Raw genomic sequence first — 21,206 nt, forward strand, 5'->3', positions numbered from 1 at the left:
CTTTGCTGGCAATCTGACATACAGGAGAAATTAACAGAGTTAATGGCTATTCTGGCGTGTGCTCCAAAGCCACTGAGACCACAGAATTGGAGGATGGGGAGGGACCTTGGAGATCTTGTTAACTTGTGTTGTGGACCCTCATTGCAAGGAATCAGATTCAACTGGCCTGGGGAGGAGTCTAGGCATCAACAGTTTTAGAAGTCCTCTAGTGATTCTAATGTACGGGCTGGGCTCTAAATGCAGAAACACCGCTTCATTTTATAGGTGAAGAGACAGGGGCTAACTGAGGTCAGTGACTCATCTTACAGCTTGTTAGAGGCAGAGTGAGGCCCCGAATCCAGATATTCTTCTCTACCCACAGCTCACACAGAGGACATTTCTATAATACCTTCATCATGGGTCATTCTCTTGCTTAACCCCAGAGTTACTCTCATTTTGAATTGAGACACATTCCTCCACTTAACCTAGATTAGACACAAACTTCAACAAACTTCTCTGAACCCTTACTTGCCAAGAAAATCTTCAGATCAGTGAAAACATTGAAGCGATTCTGGTCTGGGACCATGGCTGTAAACGCCTCCCATTTTAGACTTAATTGGGACCTGACACCCTATACTGAATACAGAGTTTAACTGGAGGGTAGAGGGAGGGGCCCCAAAGAATCTAACACTTGAGTCTGATGAGTCTCATCGATGCATAGCCTAAGCCAGAGTGACCCATAACAGGGTCTCACACTCAAATATGTCTGAGTGCCGAGCAGGTAATGCATGTGGGTAAGGTGGGTTGGGTGGAGACTCTGGCCCTAGCTCCTCCTAGCCATGGGAGGATGATGCAATGCAAGTCCAGTCCTTCCAGTTTCTCAAAGAAGTCGCAAATTCGGGTTTTTGTTTGTTTTGGTTTTTGTGAAAAACCCTGTTGTGTGAATGTTGGCAACTAATTGGATTTTTAGCAAAACACTGTAAGAGTCAAATAAAACCCACTTGTGAGCTATATTCTGCTTGTGAGCCTTCAGAGTACGTCTTTTAGGTAAGTCCAAGACTTTTTTTTTTTCAGACGATCTCACTCTGTTGCCCAGGCTGAAGGACAGTGGCACACAGATCACTGTAGCCTTGACCTACTGGGCTCAAGCCATCCTCCCATTTCAGCCTCCCAAGTAGCTGGGATTACAGACATACACCACCACGCCTGGGTAATATGACTTCATCATATTCAATATTGAGTTTTACTGGTTTCTAAAATGTTGGCCTAATACCATCATGGAGGTTGAGCATCCCTAATCCAAAAATTCAAAATCCGAAACTTTTTTTTTTTTTTGAGATGCAGTCTGGCTCTGTCGCCCAGGCTGGAGTTCTGTGGCGCGATCTCGGCTCACTGCAAGCTCCGCCTCCCAGGTTCACGCCATTCTCCTGCCTCAGCCTCCCGAGTAACTGGGACCACAGGCACCTGCCACCACGCCTGGCTAATTTTTTGTATTTTTAGTAGAGATGGGTTTCACCGTGTTAGTCAGGATAGTCTCGATAACCTGACCTCATGATCCGCCAGCCTCAGCCTCCCAAAGTGCTGGGATTACAGGCGTGAGCCACCATGCCCAGCCCGAAATCTGAAACTTTTTGAGCGCCAACATGACACACACTTGACCTCATGTGATGGGTTCAGTCAAAACATTGTTCCATGAACAGAATCATTAAAAATATTGAATAAAATTACCTTCAGGGTATGTGAATAAGGTGTATATGAAACAGAAATGAATTTCCTGTTGAGACTTAATTCCATCCTCAAGATAGCTCATTATGTATATGGAAATATTCCCAAATCTGAAAAAAATCTGAAATTCGAAACACTTCTGATCCCAAGCATTTCAGATAAGGGATACTCAACCTGTGCTTACCTTGCCTTAGACCTTGTGAAACTGATGACAGTGAACATCGGTGTCAGAAGGAAAAGTAATACAGAAGTCCCACCTCTGTTCCCCTTTCAAATGTTACTCATTTGCTGGCTTTCCGCTTTATTATTTCTTTTGGGTGTGGCACTTGCGATGAATTTTTTTTTTTTTTTTTTTTTTTTTGAGACAGGGTCTTACTCTGTCACCCAGGCTGGAGTACAATGGCACGATCATGGCTCTCTGCAGCCTTGACTTCCCCAGTCGAGCTCAGGTGATCCTCCCACCTCAGCTCCCGAGTAGCTGAGACTGCAGGCATGCACCACCACACCCGGCTAATTTTTGTATTTTTTTTTTTAAGACAGGGTCTCACCAGGCTGCCCAGGCTGGTTTCGAACTCCTGGGCTCCAGCGATCCACCCCTCGGCTTCCCAAAGTATAGGCACGATTCCATGATGTCCAACCATAAATTTTCATAATGAAGTTGAAATTAAAGATTATTACAGTTTGTAAGATCCATATAATTTATGTCAAAGTTCTTCTTGAAGATGCAAGTCAGGCTTACTAGCATGACCATGGGATAGATACTAGCTCTGCTATACACAGCTATGTAAGGAAAAATGTTTTCATTCACTGCAAAATGAGACGGACGTTTACATTGTAGCACTGGGGCAACCTCTAAGCCAATGAAATGATATTGCAAATAAAAAGCAAAATTACTCTTACCCACATTCTTCATTTTAAGAAAACACCCTTGGATAAGCACATAGAGTGAGAGTCCTTGATTTGAACTAATCTAAGGTATTAATAATAACAAGTGAATGCCTTAGTGATTTAAGATAATGATTTAGAAGTTGATGCTAATTTACCCTTTAATTGGAAGTATTTATAAAGCAAACATAAATGTAAGTTATTTGTGAAGCATATAAGAGATTAACAGAAAATATGCATGTCATTTGTATTTTAGTTGTTCTTCCTACACATAACCTTGATTTTTGCCACAGTTCCTTTTTTCACATGTAAAAAACTTAATTAGAATGTGTGCTTGTGAGAATCAGTTTCAGGTATATTTCTGTGAGAAGCTCCACTGTCCCTAAATAACCGGAGGTAGGTAACAGTTTCTGACAAAAGCTTGAGGGAACAGGATTAAATAAGAATTACAGCGATTAAATTTTATCTAAAACCTTCAAGTCTCTGGAAAGCTGCTTGGTTTCTATTTTGAGCCATGCTGCCCACATATCTTAACGACAGAATTTATGCATAATTTTGCTCTTCCTGTTTTTATCTCTGTTTGGGTGTATTTATTACTTCATATGTGATGATGCAAGGCTCATTGATAGGTCCATTTATATCCTGGTTATCTGCATGGGGATCTAACTGCTTTTCTCTTGCTGTTTCTAGAACTCTCACTGTAACATTCAGATTTGCTGGCACCAAGCCTTTTCCAGCACATATACATTCTGCTCCTTCGGTGACTGTATTTATGGGAGTCTACGTGATTTACTCAAGACTAATAAAGACCGTGAAGAAGGATGGGTCGTGGATTTATCCATCCATGGAATTTTAGCGCATTCAGAGGGAGGTTTATCTTATGTTCTTCCCCCACCACCCTCCAGTGTAATTAAAACAACAAAAAAGGCGTTAGTCCAAATGAGTGACAGTTGGCAGATCTGCGTTATTCAACTGGAGGGACTCCCTAGTTTCTGATGCTTGGAGATGGACAAGTAATTACCTCCTGTCTGTGACTATTTTCTACCAGGCTAAGCCCAATGTTTATTGTAAACTATCTGCCATTAAAAGCTGTAATAGCAAGCCTTATGTTCCCACACCATAAATTTGACTTGCACTGTTTTTTTATTTACCTTCATGTTTTATTATATTCTTTGGAATGCTTCATTTTAAAGGAAGATAACGGGAGAATGAAAATTGAACAAATTCCAAATTCACGCTTGAATAAAGATATGTTAGCATACATGTTTTTTGCATATACCCAGACCACTGATGGCCACTTTCTGAATATTGGCAGCTTTTGTGTAACTATTAGAGGTAGTTGCTATAAGTATATCACTTGTTAAATGGTCCAGAAAATAGCCTAAAAATTAAAGTTTATGCAGATCACATAGGCTGAGGGCAGTGATTCTCAAACTTTTGCATCTCATGAACACCCTTATTCGAAGACCCCAAAGAGCTTTTGTTCATATGATTGTATTTATCAATACTTACTGCATAAGAAATTAGAACTGAGACATTTAAAAATGCTTATTTATTCAGTTAAAAAATAACAGTAGGGCCACACACGGTGGTGGCTCATGCCTGTAATCCCAGCAATTTAGGAGGCTGAGGTGGGAGGATCACTTGAGCCTAGGAATTTGAGATCAGCCTGGGCAACATGGTGAAATCCCATGTCATGTCTACCAAAAATTTTTAAAAATTAGGAGGGTGTCGGCCGGGCACGATGGCTGACACCTATAGTCCCAGCACTTTGGAAGGCTGACGCTGGCGGATCACGAGGTCAGGAGATCGAGACCATCCTGGCTAACACGGTGAAGACCCGTCTCTACAAAAAAATACAAAAAATTAGCCGGGCGAGGTGGCGGGTGCCTGTAGTCCCAGCTACTCGGGAGGCTGAGGCAGGAGAATGGTGTGAACCTGGGAGGTGGCGCTTGCAGTGAGCAAAGATTGCGCCACTGCACTCCAGCCTGGGCGACAGAGCGAGACTCCATCTCAAAAAAAAAAAAAATAGCCGGGTGTCTTGGCATGCCCCTGTGGTCTCAGCTACTCAGGAGGCTGAGGTGGGAGGAACACCTGAGCTTGCGGGGTCGAGGCTGCAGTGAGCTGTGGTCACACCACTGCACTCCGGCCTGATTGACAGAGTGAGACCTGTCTCAACAACAAACAAACACCCCAAACCAATAAATAATTACATGTTAACATAAATACCTTTTTTAAATGAAAAATAACTGTATTTTCTGTAGCAAAAAAAAAGTTTAATAAAAAGAGAGTGATTGTTTTGGATTCTGTTTGACTTTAGAAGACAGCTGGAGTCTCATATCTGCTTCTTCAGTCTGCTGTAATATGTTGCTTTGGTTGAAGTATATGAAAAAAAACTGCCCCTACACAGATATGTAGTTGTAAAAGGGAATATTTTAACAGCCTTTTCAAATAATTATGGATATTCTGCTTTGATCCCAGACCAAAACTTGACAAGTGGTAGTTTTTATTTATTTTTAAAACGAAGTCTTGCTCTGTTGCCTAAGCTGGAGTACAGTGGTGGGATCTCAGGTCACTGCAACTTCTGCCTCCCAGGTTCAAGTGATTCTCCTGCCTCAGCCTCCCGAGTAGCTGGGACTACAGGTGTGCACCACCACGCCCGGATAAATTTTGTATTTTTAGTAGAGATGGGGTTTTGCCATGTTGGCCAGGCTGGTCTTGAACTCCTGACCTCAAGTGATCCACCTGCCTCAGCCTCCCAAAGTGCTGGGATTACTGGTATGAGCCACCATGCCCAGCCAAAATAAACATTTCTGTTTTTTGTTTTTTTTTTGGATAGAGTCTCCCTCTATCACCCTGGCTGGAGTGCAATGGTTCAAGTGATTCTTGTGCCTCAGCCTCCCAAGTAGCTGGGATTATAGGCGTGCACCACCACTCCTGGCTAATTTTTCTTTTTTTCTTTCTTTTTTTTTTTTTTTTTTTTTTTTTTTTTTTTAGCAGAAGCAAGGTTTAACCATGTTGGCCAGGCTAGTCTGGAATTCCAGACCTCAGATGGAATCAGATGATCCACCCGCCTCAATCAGAAGTGCTGGGATTTCGGGTGTGAGCCACCACGCCCAGCAATAAATGGTAGGTTCTTAAAGGTTAGTTGCAGTGTGGAAATTAAAACCCTTTCAGTGGACTTTTTTTTTTTTTTTAACAGTTTTTTTTTTTTTTTTTTTTTTTTAAGAGCAGTTTTAGGGTTAAAGAAAATGAGACAGCAGTTTGGAGAGTTCTTGCGTGCCCCCTTTCGCCACATTTTCCCATAGTAACATCTTGCATTAGTGTGGCACATTTGTTAACAATTGATGAGCCAATGATACTGAACATGATTATTAAACTAAAGCTCGTAGTTTACATTAGGATTAATTATTTGTGATATACAGTTCCATGGGTTTGAACAAATGTATAATGACAGGTGTCCACTATTATAGGAACATATAGAATAATTTTACTGCCCTAAACCCACCCAGTGCTCCTCCTATTCAGCCCTTCTCTTCTTCACCCGAATCCTACGCAACCACTGATCTTTTGACTATCTTTATAGGTTGCCTTTTCTAGAACATCATATACACTTGACCTTTAAACAGCATGGGTTTTAACTGCACAGGTCCTCTTTCATAAGATTTTTGTTTTGTTTTGAGACAGTCTCTCTCTGTCGCCCAGGTTGGAGTGCAGTGGTGCGATCTCGGCTCACTGCAACCTCCACCTCCAGGGTTCAAGCGATTCTCCTGCCTCAGCCTCCCAAGTAGTTGGGACTACAGGCGCCCACCACCACGCCCGGCTAATTTTTGTATATTTTTAGTGGAGATGGGGTTTTTCACCATGTTGGCCAGGCTGGTCTTAAACTCCTGACCTCAGGTGATCCGCCTGTCTCGGCCTCCCAGAGTGCTGGGATTATAGGCATAAACCACTGCACCTGGCCAAGATTGTTTTCAATGAAAGTTATACCGAATATACTTGCCTCTCCTATCACCCCTCCCACTTCCTCTACCTCTTCTGCCCCTGCAACCCTTGAGACAGCAAGACTAACCCTCTTCTTCTTCTTCCTTCTCAGCCTACACAACGTGAAGACAAGGATAAAAACCTTTATTTTATTTATTCGCTGTTTTTTTTTTAAGGTGAAAGTCATGCTGTGTTGCCCAGGCTGGAGTGCATTGGCGTGATCATAGCTCACTGCAGCCTCAAACCCCTGGGCTCAAGGAATTCTCCCACCTCATCCTGCTGAGTAGCTGGGACTGCAGGTATGCACTATCCTCTAGGCCAAGGATAAAAACCTTGTGATAATCCAGTTCCACTTAATAAATAGTAAATATATTTTCTATTCCTTGTGATTTTCTTTTTTCTTATTTTTTAAAAGACGGGGTCTCACTCTGTTGCCAAGGCTGGAGTGCAGTTGTACAATCTTGTCTCACTACAGCCTCAACTTTCTGGGCTCAAGCAATCCTCCTGCCTTAGCCTCCCACGTAGCTAGGACTACAGGTACATGCCAGCCCACCTGCACAATTTTTTTTTTTTTTTTTTTTTAGAGATGGGGTCTCACCATATTGCCCAGGTGGGTTTTGAACTCCTGGCTTTAAGCAATCTTCCTGCCTTGGCCTCCCAAAATGTTGGGATTCCAGGTGTGAGCCACTGCCCCTGGCCTTTCCTTATGATTTTCTTAATTTTTTTTATTTCTTAAAATATTAAGAATACAGTACATAATATATATAAACATACATATACATATATATATATGTCATACAAAATGCATGTTAATTGACTGGTTATATTACCAGTAAGGCTTCTGGTCAGCACTAGACGATTAGTAGTTATGTTATTATGTTATTAGGGATTTAAAAGTTATACACAGATTTTCGACTGCACCCCTACCCCTCTGTGTTGTTCCAGGGTCAACCGTAATTGGAATCATACATCACATAGAATTTTCAGATGGACTTCTTTCACTAAGCAATATGCATTTAATGTTTCTTTTTGTGTATTGAATGCTCATTAATTTTGATCACTGACTATTCCACTGTATGGATGTACTACAGTTTACTCATTCACCTTTTGAAAAATATCTTAGTTGCTTCTATTTTTTGGCAATTATGAATAAAGTTACTATAAACATTTGTGTGCAGATTTTTGTGTGGGCTAAGTTTTCAACTCTTTTTGGTAAATCCCTAGGAGTATGATTGCTGGGTCAGATGGCAAGAATACATTTAGCTTTATAAGAAATGTAAACTGCCAAACTGTCTTCAAAAGTGGCTGTACTATTTTGCATCCCCACTGGCAATGAATGAGAGTTTCTATTGCTCCACGTCATTGCCAGCATTAGGTATTAATAGTTTTTTGGATTTTAGCCATTCTAATATGAGTATAGTAGTGTCTCATTGTCATTTGAATCTGCAATTCTCCAGTGACATATGATGCTGAGCATCTTTTCGTGTTTATTTGCCATCTGTATATTTTCTTTCTTTCTTTCTTTTTTTTTTTTTGGAGACAGGGTCTCGCTCTGTTGCCTAGGCTGGAGTACAATGACACAATCTCAGCTCACTGTAACCTCTGCCTCTCAGGTTCAAGTGATTCTTCTGCCTCAGCCTCCCAAGTAGCTGGGACTACAGGTGTGCACCACCACACATGGCTAATTTTCTATTTTTAGTAGAGACAGGGTTTCACCATGTTGGCCAGGCTGTTCTTGAACTCCTGACCTCAAGTGATCTGCCTGCCTTGGCCTCCCAAAGTGCTGGAATTACAGGCATGAGCCACCGTGCCCAGCCCACCATCTGTATATTTTCTTGGGCAAGGTACTTTTTCAACTCTTTTGCCCATTTTTAAAACTCGGTTGTCTGGCACTACTGAGTTTTAAGGTTTTAAGAGTTCTTTGTGTATATTGGATACTGGTCCTTTATCAGATAAGTGTGCTTTTTAATTTTTTTTCTTTTCTTTTCTTTTCTTTTTTTGAGACAGTCTCACTCTGTTGCCCAGGCTGGAGTGCAGTGGTGCAATTATAGCTCACTGCAGCTGTGAACTCCTAGGCTCAAGCCATCCTCCTGCCTTAGCCTCCTGAGTATCTAGGACTATAGGTGTGCACTACCATGCCTGGCTAATGTTTATTTTATTTTATTTTTATTTTTTAATTTTTCTGTAGAGATAAGTCTTACTATGTTGCCTGGACTGGTCTCAAACTTCTGGCCCCAAGCAATCCTCCCCACTTGTTATATATTTTTTCTTTATCAGATGTGTGTTTTGCAAATATTTTCTCCCAATCTGCAGAGAAAATATGTGGCTTGTCTTTCCAGTCTCTTAAATCACTGGATCTTTCACACTACGACCGTTTAGTGCCACTGCCCTGATGCATGCTAAAACATCAGTGTTTGTGTAACATCAGTGCAGATTGTGTAACATCACAACAAACACATCGCTGTTTGTGTAACATCAGTGCAAATTGTGTAACATCACAACAAACACATCGCTGTTTGTGTAACATCAGTGCAAATTTTAATACAAAGGAAAGGCAAAAGACATCTTAGTATTATTGTGAAAATAGTTTTAATTTTGTGGACATACGATCAAGGCCCATGGACCATACTTTGAGAACCACTGGCCTAAAGCAAACAAGGATAGCCTGCACTACTCTTTAGTTCAGGCCCAGTAAGACCAACTAGAATTAGAATAGGCCCAGCCTATTCTTGAGTTTTTTTAAAAATATATTTAATAGTTGAAGTAAAAATGACATGTTTTATGTGGTTCTAAAAGTATGCAGAGGAAATATTAAGACAATTGTATTATAAATAGTGGAGGGCAACAGGATTTAAAGGGAAACACAATTACTACATTTCATTTAAACTGGCAAAATAATGACACCAGTAGACTATAATGGGTTATGTATATATAACGTAATACCTACAGCACTACCTAAGAAGCTATACAAAGCTTTTCAAAAGTTATCCAAAATGCTGTAGATCAATCAAAATGAAATTTTAACAGAAGTATGAGTAACCCACAGGAAGTCAGAAGAAAGAAAACAGAGAAATGAAAAATAGAACGAACAGAAAGGAAAAAATAAAATCAGAGACGTAAGGCCTAACATATTAATAATTACATTAAATGTAAGTGGTAGAAGCACATCAACTTTAAAAGAGAGAGATTGGCAGAATGGATTTTAAAACACAACCCAACTGTATACTGTCTACAAGAAACTCATTTCAAATATAACAACATAGGCAGGTTAAAAGCAAAAGAATAGAAAAATATATCATGCAAACATTAATCAAAGGAAAGCAAGGGTGGCTGTATTAATATCAGATAAAGCAGACTTCAGAGCAAAGAAAATTTCCAGAGACAGAGAGGGCGATTATATAATGATAAAAGGGTCAATCCACCAAAAAGACATAGCAATCTTAAATGTGTATGCACCAAACAACACAGCTGCAAAATTCATGAAGTAAAACTGATAGAACTGAAAGGAGGCATACACATATCCAGTTAAAATTGGAGAAAGATAACAGGCAAATCTTCAAACTAAAAAACACATCTAAATAACATAGGAGTCAAAAAAAAGAGGTCTCAAAGGAAATTAAAAAATACATTGAAATGGGTGAAAATAAAAATACAATGTGTCAAAATTTGTGGGACACAGCCAAAGTAATACTGAGAAGGAAATATATAGCACTAAATGCATATGTTAGAAAAGAGAAAAATCCAAAATCAATCTATGATCCCACTGTAAGAACTTAGTAAAAGATGAGCAAAATAAATCCAAAGTGAGAAGAAAATAATAAAGAAAATCAATGACATTGAACACACACACAAATGGAAAAATCAATTAACCAAAGATCTGGTTTTTTGAAAAGGTCAATAAAATTGACAAACCTCTAGCAAGACTGACAAAGTAAGAAATAAAGACACGAATTGTCAATATCAGGAAGGAAATAGATGAAATTATAGACACTGCAGGCATCAAAAGGATAATAAGGGAATACTACAAACAACTCTAAATATTATAAATATGACAATCTAGATGAAATGGATCAATTCCTGGAAAAACACAAAGTACCACAACTCATCAAATAGGAAATAGATAATTTGAGTAACCCTATAACTAAAAAGAAATTGAACTTACAATTTTAAAACTCCCTAAAAAGAAATCTCCAGGCCCAATTTGTTTCACTGGAGATTTCTACCAAACACTTAATGAATTACTAAACCAATTATTGCCTGGGTGCAGTGGGTCACGCCTGTTTTCTCAACACTTTGAGAGGCTGAGGCAGGTGGATCACTTGAGCCCAGGAGTTCGCAAACAGCCTGAGCAACACGGCAAAACTGCATCTCTACAAAATATACACATATAAAATTAGCCGGGCATAGTGGCATGAGCCTGTGGTCCCAGCTACTCAGGTAAGGCTGAGCAGAAGAATCACCTGAACCAGGGAGGCAGAGGTTGCAGTGAGCTGAGGTTGCACCACTGCACTCCAACCTTGGTAACAGAGCAAGACCCTATCTCAAAATTAAACCAGTTCTACGTTATCTCTTTCAGAAAATACAAAAGGAGCAAGCACTTCCCAATTCATTTTATAATGTCAATATTACCTTAATACCAAACCAGACAAAGACAACACAGAAAAGAAAACTACAGACCAAAATCATTAGTGAAAATAGATAGAAAATTCCTTAATAAAATATTAGCAAGTAGAATTCAGCTATATTTTTAAAAATGTATACACTAAGACTAAGTGGAGTTTTTTCAGGGATGCAAGGCTAGTTCATCATTCAAAAATCAGTCAATGACATCCACTATATTTACAGGCTAAAGAAGAAAGGTCACATAATAATATCAATAGATTCAGAAAAAGCATTTAACAAAATTCAACAGTTATTCATGATAAAAACTCCCAGAAAAACAGGATTAGAGAGAGACCACTTTACTTGATAAAGAGCATCTATATGAAAAAATAGAACAATAGAAAACAAAAAATAAAGTCACAGATTTAAGGCCTACAGATTTAAGGCCTACAGCTAACATTTTACTTAATCATGAAAGACTGAAGCTTTCCCCCTAAAGTTGGGAACACGGAAAGGATGTCTGCTTTTATCACTTTTATTGAACATAGTGCTGGAAGTCCTAGCCAGTGCAATAAGGTAAGAAAAGAAAGTAAATGGCATACAGTTTGGAACGAAAGTAAATGGCATACAGTTTGGGAAGAAAGAAATAAAACTATCCCCATCTGCAGATGATATAATTGACCACATCAAAAATCCAGAAGAATCTGCCAAAAAAAAAAAAAATCTCATGGAACCAATAAGTGAGATCAACAAGGTTGCATGACATGAGATCAACATATGAAAAAAAAATATTTCTACAAACTAGCAATGAACACATGGACATCTAAATTAAAAATTATTAATAATCACTCAAAAATATGAAATAGGTGTAAATCTAACAAGACAAGTACAGGACATTTATGCTGTCAACTATGTAATGTGATGAAAATAACAAGATCTAAATAAATGGAATAATAGTCTGTGTTTATGGATTCAACTCAGTAAAGTAGCTCAACATAGTAAAGATGTCAGTTCTCCCCAAATAGATATAATGGTTTAATGCAATTCCCATTAAAAACTAAGCAAGATCTTTTGGTAGCTGTAGACAAGATTATTCTAGAATTTATATGGAAAGGCCAAACAAAAAGCTAAGGGGCAAAACCTGGGCTGGGATAGGGCATGAGGCAGTGCGTTGGGACATCCGTTGCATCAGGCTCAACGGTGCCTGTCACTGTGTGGCTAGCTGGGATGTTTGGGGTGGGTCAGGGGCAGGCGTAGCCTGTTTACCTCATTGTCCCCTAGCACCACAGGCTGCCAGCACCGTGAAGCTATGGACTTTGGAGCACGTCTTTGACCACCTGTGGGAAATTGTTACAACAGTTGAAATGCAGAAATATCCAAACCCTATGAGCCTGAGTGCGGTTGGAGATGATGTGTTGGACAGACATATAGATCCCTCTGGATCCCTTCTCAGCACAGAGAGGGGGCTGCTTTCATTGTGAAGTCCCTTATTGGTGCAGCAAGAACCAAAACATATGTGCAAGAACATTCTGTAGTTGATCATGTAGAGAAAACAATGGAACTTAAATCTACTAACATTTCATTTACAAATAAGGTTTCAGTAGATGAGAGACTTATAGAAAAGCCACATCCTCGGGACTCAGAAAAAAACTATTTTGACTCAAGAAACCATAATCACTGTAAAAGGAGTCAGCCTCAGCAGTTACCTTGAAGGACTGATGGCAAGACTGAGAAGCAATGGAACGGGTAATACGTAAATTAAATGCTGAGACTGAAGAACTGTTGGCCTCTGCAAGAGGAAGCATAGAGACTCTGATGGCAGCAGCAGAGTATCTGCAGAGAAATAATCATGAAAGTTGCTGGACAATGTCGGTTACCCCGGGTCTCTCCAAGCTAACTATATATTTATTTGTTATTTTAAAAATAGAACTATCGTTTAGGTAGAATTTTTTAAAAGTATGCTGATGTAAGGCTATGTGACTTTTGATCAAAAGAGATGCAGGGCTTCTAAATAAAAGTGATCATTAGAAATTTTTAAAAAGAAAAGCTAAAACAATTTTGAATAAGAAGAGTAATGGTTGAGTAATCAGTCTACCCAATTTCAAGGCTTACTCTGAAGCTACAGTAATCAAGACTGTATAGTGCTGGCAAAGAGAGAGACACATTAGACACATATGTTAATGTAATAGATTAAAGAATCTAGAAATAGACCCCTACAGATATGTCCAGTGGAGTTTTGACCAAGACGTAAGAACAGTTCAATACGGAAAAGATAGACTTTTCAGCAAATGGTGTTGGAGCAATTGGATATTCAAAAAAAAAAAAAAAAAGGAACTTGACCCAACTCTCACATCTTATACAAAAATTAACTCAAAAGATTGTGAACTTAAATGGGAAATGTAAAACTGTAAGATTGTTTAGAGAAAATAGGGGAAAATATTTGGAATCTAAGCTTATGCAAAGAGCTTTTAGACTTGACCCACAAACGTGATCCAGAAGAGGAAAAATGGACATATTTGATGTCATTAGAATAAAAAAATTTGCTCTGAAAAGACCTCATTAAGAGGATAAAAGCTCCCTATTCGATAAATGGTGCTGGGATAGCTAGAGAGCCATAGGCAGGAGATAGAAGCTGAACCCCTTCTTTACACCATGTACAAAAATCAACTCTATTAAGTCTTTAATCCAACTTTAAGATGAATTAAAGACTTAAATGTAAAACCCAAAATCATAAAAACCCTGGAAGACTACCTAGGCAATACCATCCTGGACACAGGAACTGGCAAAGATTTCATGACAAAGACATCAAACGCAATCACAACAAAAGCAGAACTTGACAAATGGGATCTAATTAAACTTAACAGCTTCTGCACAGCAAGAGCAACTATCAACAGAGTTAACAGACAACCTACAGAATGAGAGAAAATATTTGCAATCTATGCATCTGACAAAGGTCCAATATCCAGCATCTATAAGGAATTTAAACAAATTTACAAGAACAAAACAACCCCATTAAAAAGTGGGCAAAGGATATGAATAGACTATGTTTAAAAGAAGACATACCTGCAGCCAACAAGCATGTGAAAAAAGCTCAGTATCGCTGATCATTGGAGAAATGTAAATCAAAACCAAAATGAGATACCGTCTTACACTAGTCAGAATGGCTATTATTAAAAAGTCAAAAAGTAACAGATGTTGGTGAGGTTGGAGAGAAAAGGGAACACTTATACACTATTGGTGAGAGTATTAGCTCAACCATTGTGTAAAGCAGTATGGCAATTCCTTAAAGAGCTAAAAGCAGAACTACCATTCAATCCAACAATCCCATTACTGGGTATATAATCCAGAGAAATATAAATCATTCTACCATAAAGACACATGTGAGGCCGGGCACAGTGGCTCACGCCTGTAATTCCAGCACTTTGGGAGGCCGAGGCGGGCAGATCACGTGGTCAGGAGATTGAGACCATCCTGGCTAACATGGTGAAACCCCAAAAAATAGAGAATATTTTTTTGTATTCTCTACTAAAAATACAAAAAATCAGCCGGGCATGGTGGTGGGCGCTTGTAGTCCCAGCTACTCGGGAGGCTGAGGCAGGAGAATGGTGTGAACCCGGGAGGCGGAGGTTGCAGTGAGCCGAGATCGCGCCACTGCACTCCAGCCTGGACGACAGAGGGAGACTCTGTCTCAAAAAAAAAAGACACATACATATGAACGTTCATTACAGCACTATATAAAATAGCAAATACATGGAATCAACCTAAATGCCCATCAATGACAGATTGGATAAAGAAAATGTGACACATATACACCATGGAATACGATACCACCATAAAAAAGAACGAAATCATGTCTTTTGCAGGAACATGGATGGAGCTGGGCGCTACTATCCTTAGTAAACTAATGCAGGAACGGAAAATCAATTATCGCATGTTCTCACTTTTAAGTTGGGGAACTAAATGATAAGAACTTATGAACACAAAGAAGAGAACAACAGACACTGGGGTCTACTTGAGGGTGAAGGGTGGAGAGTGGGAGGAGGGGGAAGAGCAGAAAAATAACTATGGGTACTAGGCTTAGTACCTGGGCGACAAAATAATTAGTACTACAAACCCCTGTGATGTAAGTTTACGTATATAACAAAACTTCACATGTACTCCTGAACCTAACATAAACTTTTTTTTTTATTTTTAAAGAGGATAAAAAGACAAGTTATGTGCATATTTCTGCAGAGAAAATATTTGTAAGCTGCATATCTGACAAAGGACTAGTACTGGAATATATAAAGAACTCTCAAAACTCAACAGTAAAAGAAGCAAAAATCCAATTAGAAGGTAGAGAAAAGACATGAAGAAGATAATACAGATGGCAAATAAACACATGAAAAGATGTTTAATATCATTAGCCATTAGGGAAATGCAAATTAAGACCACAACGAGATACCACTACATGCCCATCAGAATAGCTAAAATGCAAAACAGTGAAAACACCAGATGCTAGAAAGGACACTGGATCACTCATACATTGCTGGTGGAAATGTAAAATGGTACAGTCACTCTGGAAAACAGTTTGCCAATTTCTTTAAAAATTAAACATGCAGGCCGGGCGTGGTGGCTCACGCTTGTAATCCCAGCACTTTGGGAGGCTGAGGTGGGTGGATCACCTGAGAGGTCAGGAGTTCAAGACTAGCCTGGCCAACATGGTAAAACCCCATCTCTACTAAAAATACGAAACAAAAAGTAGCCGGGCATGGTGGCAGACACCTGTAATGCTAGCTACTCGGGAGGCTGAGGCAGGAGAATCCCTTGAACCTGGGAGGCAGAGGTTGCAGTGAGCTGAGATTGCACCACTGCACTCCAGCCTGGGCAACAAGGCAAGTCTCCATCTCAAATTAAAATAAACAAACAAACAAACAAACATGCAGCCAGGCGCAGTGGCTCATGCCTGTAATCCCAGCACCTTGGGAGGCTGAGGTTGGTGGATCACCTGAGGTCAGGAGTTCAAGACCAGCCTGGCCAATATGGTGAAACCCCATCACTATTAAAAATACAAAAATTAGCCAGGTATGGTGGTACATGCCTGTAATCCCAGCTACCCCGGAGGCTGAGGCAGGAGAATCACTTGAACTAGGAAGGTGGAGTTTGCAGTGAGCTAAGATTGCGCCACTGCATTCCAGCCTGGGCAACAGAGGGAGACTCCATCTCAAAAAAAAAAAAAAAAAAAAAATTAAACATGCAACTACCATACAATCCAGCAATCGCACTCTTGGACATTTATTTCCCCAAAATGAAGACTATATTCACACAAAAACCTGTACACGAATGCTAACCCTACTTGTATTTATTATAGCAAAACACTGGACACCGAGATGTCCTTCAGTAGGTGAACAGTGAAACAAACGATGGTCCATCTTGAATACTTCTGAGCAATAAAAAGGAACAAACGATTGATAAACACAACCACCCCTGGATGACTCTTAAGAGAATTATGCTGAGTGAATAATGAAGTCAATCCCAGAAGTTTATATACTGTATAATTTTATTTACATGACATTCCTGAAATGACCAAATTATAGAAATAGACTCATGGTTGCCAGGGGTTAAGCAGCGGGGAATGGGAGGGAAGTAGACACGGTCATAAGAGGGTAACATGGGGGATCCTTATAGTGATGGAAATGTTCTGTATCCTTTGAGTCCAGATTTCAGCTGGTCTGCAGCAGGGACTCTCCCAGCAGTAGGGAGGCTCACTCAAAAAGGCATGGCCCAGGGCCAGGCGTGGTGGCTCACACCTGTAATCCCAGCACTTAGGGAGGCCAAGGCAGGCAGATCGCAAGGTCAGAAGTTTGAGACCAGCCTGGCCAAATGGTGAAACCTCATCTCTACTAAAAATACAAAAATTAGCTGCACATGGTGGCGCACGCCTGTACTCCCAGCTACTCGGGATGCTGAGGCAGAAGAATCGCTTGAACCCGGGAGGCAGAGGCTGCAGTGAGCCGAGATCATGCCACTGCACTGCAGCCTGGGCGACACAGCGAGACTTCAAAAAAAAAAAAAAAGGCATGGGCCTAACACGGTGGATGGTGGGGGCTGTTATACAGGGTTCATCTGAGTCTCCCGTGGCTCCCACAGGATCCCACAGTTTACAAGATCAGATTTGTAATTTTGAAAGGTCATTGGGATTTGTCCCAATGGTGCCCTTAATAGCAAAAGAAAGTCCTGAATTGCAGGTCGTGCTCTGTTGTCACCTCTCTTTAATCTGAAATGCTTCCTCAGTGTTTTCCCCATCCTTCATGAACTTGACATTTTTAAGGGTCTGGCTGGTTATTTTGAAGAATGTTCCTCGATTTGGGTTGGTCTGAGGTTTCTTCACAATGAGATTCCACTTATGCCTTCTGACAGAAATACCCAGAAATAACGCAGTGTCTTTCCCCACGCATCATATTGGATGACAGCTTCCATTCATAGTGGCATTTAGATCACTCGGTTAAGGTGGTGGCTGTCAAGTACCTTTATTCCAAAGTAATTATTTTTCTCTTTGCAATTTATAAATTCATTTTATAATGAATTTATATTATGGAGAGATATTTTGAGACAATTGTAAATATCCTATTACTCCTCAAATTTTTACCCTCTAGTTTTAGGAAGACTTTTTGATTCTTGCCTGAATCATTTAATACTATCATGGTTGCCAAGTTGGCAATTTTCGACATCTGTCATTCCTTCTATATTTATCAGCTGGCTTTCTTCCGTAAAGCAGAACTTTCCCTTCTCCCCCACTTATTTACTTAAATATGCAGAGAGGGGGGGGGGATATGTATTCTCCTTTTATTCAATGAATCCCTTGACTTTTAATCATTCTGCATCGTGTTATTATGTTTTAGGTGTTTCTCTTACAAACAGCATATAACTAAATTTTCTCTAGATTGACCTTATTTTTTTTTATTTTTGAGACAGGGTCTCACTCTGTCACCCAGGCTGCAGGTCAGTGGCATGATTTTGGCTCACTGCAACCTCCGCCTCCTGACCTCAAGTGATCCTCCTGCCTCGGCTTCCCAAAGAGCTGGGATTACAGGCATGAGCCACTGCGCCCAGCCTCAGATTGTCTTTCTAATCTTAAAACAGTAAGTTTTTCATTTATATGTGTTGTGAAAATAATATATATGGATTTTTTATGCAAAAAAGGAGATTTACATATGTTCACGTAGAAAAATATCTAAAATGTGCTCTTAAGGGGAAAAATTGCAGGAAAGTATGTATAAAATAAGCCCATCCATGAGGGGAAAAGGATATGTGTACCTCTATTTTCATAGTCATAAATTTCTGGAAGGTCACACAAGAAGTGGGTTAACATCGGTTACTCTAAGAAGATGGCCTGGGGGTAGAGGTCTATTTCTACCTTTATGTATTACTGGAACTTTAACATCTACGAACAGGTTTTACTTAGACAATTAAAAGGCCTGATGTTTGCCTGCCAGAAACTCACAGCCTGTGACAGATACAGACACTTGCAAGGCCATGTGGTACCCGAGGCTGTTAGAGTTAATTCCAGGCTGGACGCCATGTAAGCAGGTGAGATGTGGGGCTGGTGAAGCCCCTGAGAGAGGACGACATCTGAGTGAAGTTCCAAAGTGAGGCGCCTCAGCTTCATGGAAAGCATGGAAGCACTGATGTTAGGCAATCCCAAATTTGAGTCTACCTACTCACTCCCTGTGTGAACCTGGGCAAGTTTAGGAGCTTCTGCAAATCCTACGGGATTGCTGGGAGGATTAGAACTGATCATGTCTGTGGCCGGGCGTGAAGGTTCACACTTGTAATCCCAATACTTCGGGAGGCAGAGGCTGGTGGATTACCCGAGGTCGGGAGTTTCAGACCAGCCTGGCCAACATGGTGAAACCCCATCTCTACTAAAAATACAAAAATTAGCCAGGCATGGTGGCGGGTGCCTGTAATCCCAGTTACCGGGAAGGCTGAGTCAGGAGAATTGCTTGAACCCAGGAGGCGGAGGTTGTAGTAAGCCAAGAATGCACTGCACTCTAGCCTGGGCAACAGAGCAAGACTCCGTCTCAAAAAAAAAAAAAAAAGATAATATCTGTGAAGGGCACTGAAGAAGTGATGGTGTAAACATTCAATACATTTTTGAAAGATGAGGAGGTGGCAACCAAATGAAGAAGCAGGTCCAAGAGGGGAACAGCACGTGATGTACTGGGCCCGAGCTATGGGTGTTGGCCTGGGGCAAGTGGAGAGAGACACAAGGACAGCTTACGATGAGCATGAAATCCCACACTAAGAAGTTTGGTTGTATTTCGAAGGCAAAGGACATCTACTGAAGGATTTTAAGTAGAAGTCGTTACAAGGTCAAATTTGTAATTTTGATAGGTTATGGGCAGCAAATTGAGGGTCAGGGTGGAGGGTTAAAAGTGGAATTAGGAAAGCCAATTAGAAAATTGTTGTAGTAATCTGGAAGGCAGATGAAGACGACCTGAACTAAAGCACTTAGCTATTAAGGACATGGAAATCATTAAGACCTAACACCTGTTGGATGCAACTGTCAAGGAGAAAGAAGGAAAAAACCCAGAGAACTTTGTCTAAAGCAACTGTGTGTGTGGTGGTGGGTGCAGACGGACAGAGGAATGGATCAGGAGAAAAGAAGAGTCCAGTTTCAGGTATATTGAGTTTAACGTGTCTTTGGGGTCTTTGATTTTTTTTTTTTTTTTGAGACAGAGTTTCGCTCTTGTTGCCCAGGCTGGAGTGCAGTGGTGCAATCTCGGCTCACTGCAACCTCTGCCTTCCGGTTTCAAGCGATTCTCCTCCCTCAGCCTCCAGACTAGCTGGGATTATAGGTGTGTGCCACCGTGCCCAGCTAATTTTTTTTTTCTTTGAGATGGAGTCTCGCTCTGTCCCCCAGCCTGAAGTGCAGCGGTGCCATCTCGGCTCACTGCAACCTCTGCCTCCCCGGTTCAAGCGATTATCTTGCCTCAGCCTCTCGAGTAGCTGGGACCACAGGCTTTTGCCAACACGCCGGGCTAATTTTTTGTATTTTTAGTAGAGATGGGGTTTCACCATGTTAACCAGGATTGTCTTGATCTCCTGACCTCAGGTGATCCACCTGCCTCGGCCTCCCAAAGTCCTGGGATTACAGGCATGAGCCATCGCGCCCAGTCCCAGCTAATTTTTGTATTTTTAGTACAAACAGGGTTTCACCATGTTGGTCAGGTTGGTCTCGAACTCCTGACCTCGTGATCTGCCCGCCTCAGCCTCCCAAAGTGCTGGGATTACAGGCATGAGCCACTGCATCCGGCCCAATTTTTTGTTTGTTTTTAGAGACAGTCTTGCTCTGTTGCCCAGGCTGGAGTACAGTGGCAAGATGATAGCTCACTGCAGTCTTGCACTCCTGGGCTCAAGCAATCCTTTTGCCTCAGCCTCCCAAGTAGCTGGGACTACAGGTGTGCTCTACCAAGTGCAGCTAATTTTTTTATTTTTGTAGACACAGGGTTTCACTATGTTGCCCAGGCTGGTCTCGAACTCCAGGCCTCAAGCAATCTTCCTGCCTCGGCCTTCCCAGAATGCTAGGATTACTGACATGAGCTACCATGCCTGGCCTTAAGTCTTTGGATCCTATGACTGGTGATTTGGTAAGCCACTAGATCTGTGAGGTTGGTACTTAAAGGGAAAAGCCTGTGCTGGCATTAAACCCCACTTTGTTAGTGCTTGAGAGGGTGGATGACCAGAAAGGCAGTGGTTATTTTGCGTAATGGTCAAGCATGCCAGGGTTAAGATACCTGGTAGATGACTAAGTCTTAAGATTCTAAATAGAAGGCTGATCACAAGTGTCAGTGTCAGCAACAATCAAGACGTAAGGGGGTGTCAGAAGCTTCAGGATGACACCAGTAGGGCTTTGCTGAGTTAGGAACACAAAAATAACCAGATTTGTTTTTTTTTTTTGAGATGGAATCTTGCTCTGTTGCCCAGGCGGGAGTGCAGTGGCACAATCTCAGCTCACTGCAATCTCCACCTCCCAGGTTCAAGAGATT

The 21,206-nt window shown here is 40.8% G+C and overlaps 1 protein-coding gene and 1 pseudogene across 1 annotated transcript in view; one reads left to right on the forward strand and one right to left on the reverse strand.

The window, feature by feature from the left end:
* MARCHF10 (membrane associated ring-CH-type finger 10) overlaps positions 1–21,206 on the reverse strand; it is a 270,175-nt gene that overhangs the window by 128,326 nt on the left and 120,643 nt on the right. The window lies entirely within an intron of this gene.
* LOC100428387 (PRELI domain containing protein 3B-like) lies at positions 742–19,462 on the forward strand (annotated as a pseudogene).

This window comes from Macaca mulatta, chromosome 16, assembly GCF_049350105.2.
Source record: "Macaca mulatta isolate MMU2019108-1 chromosome 16, T2T-MMU8v2.0, whole genome shotgun sequence".
NCBI classification, from domain to species: domain Eukaryota; kingdom Metazoa; phylum Chordata; class Mammalia; order Primates; family Cercopithecidae; genus Macaca; species Macaca mulatta.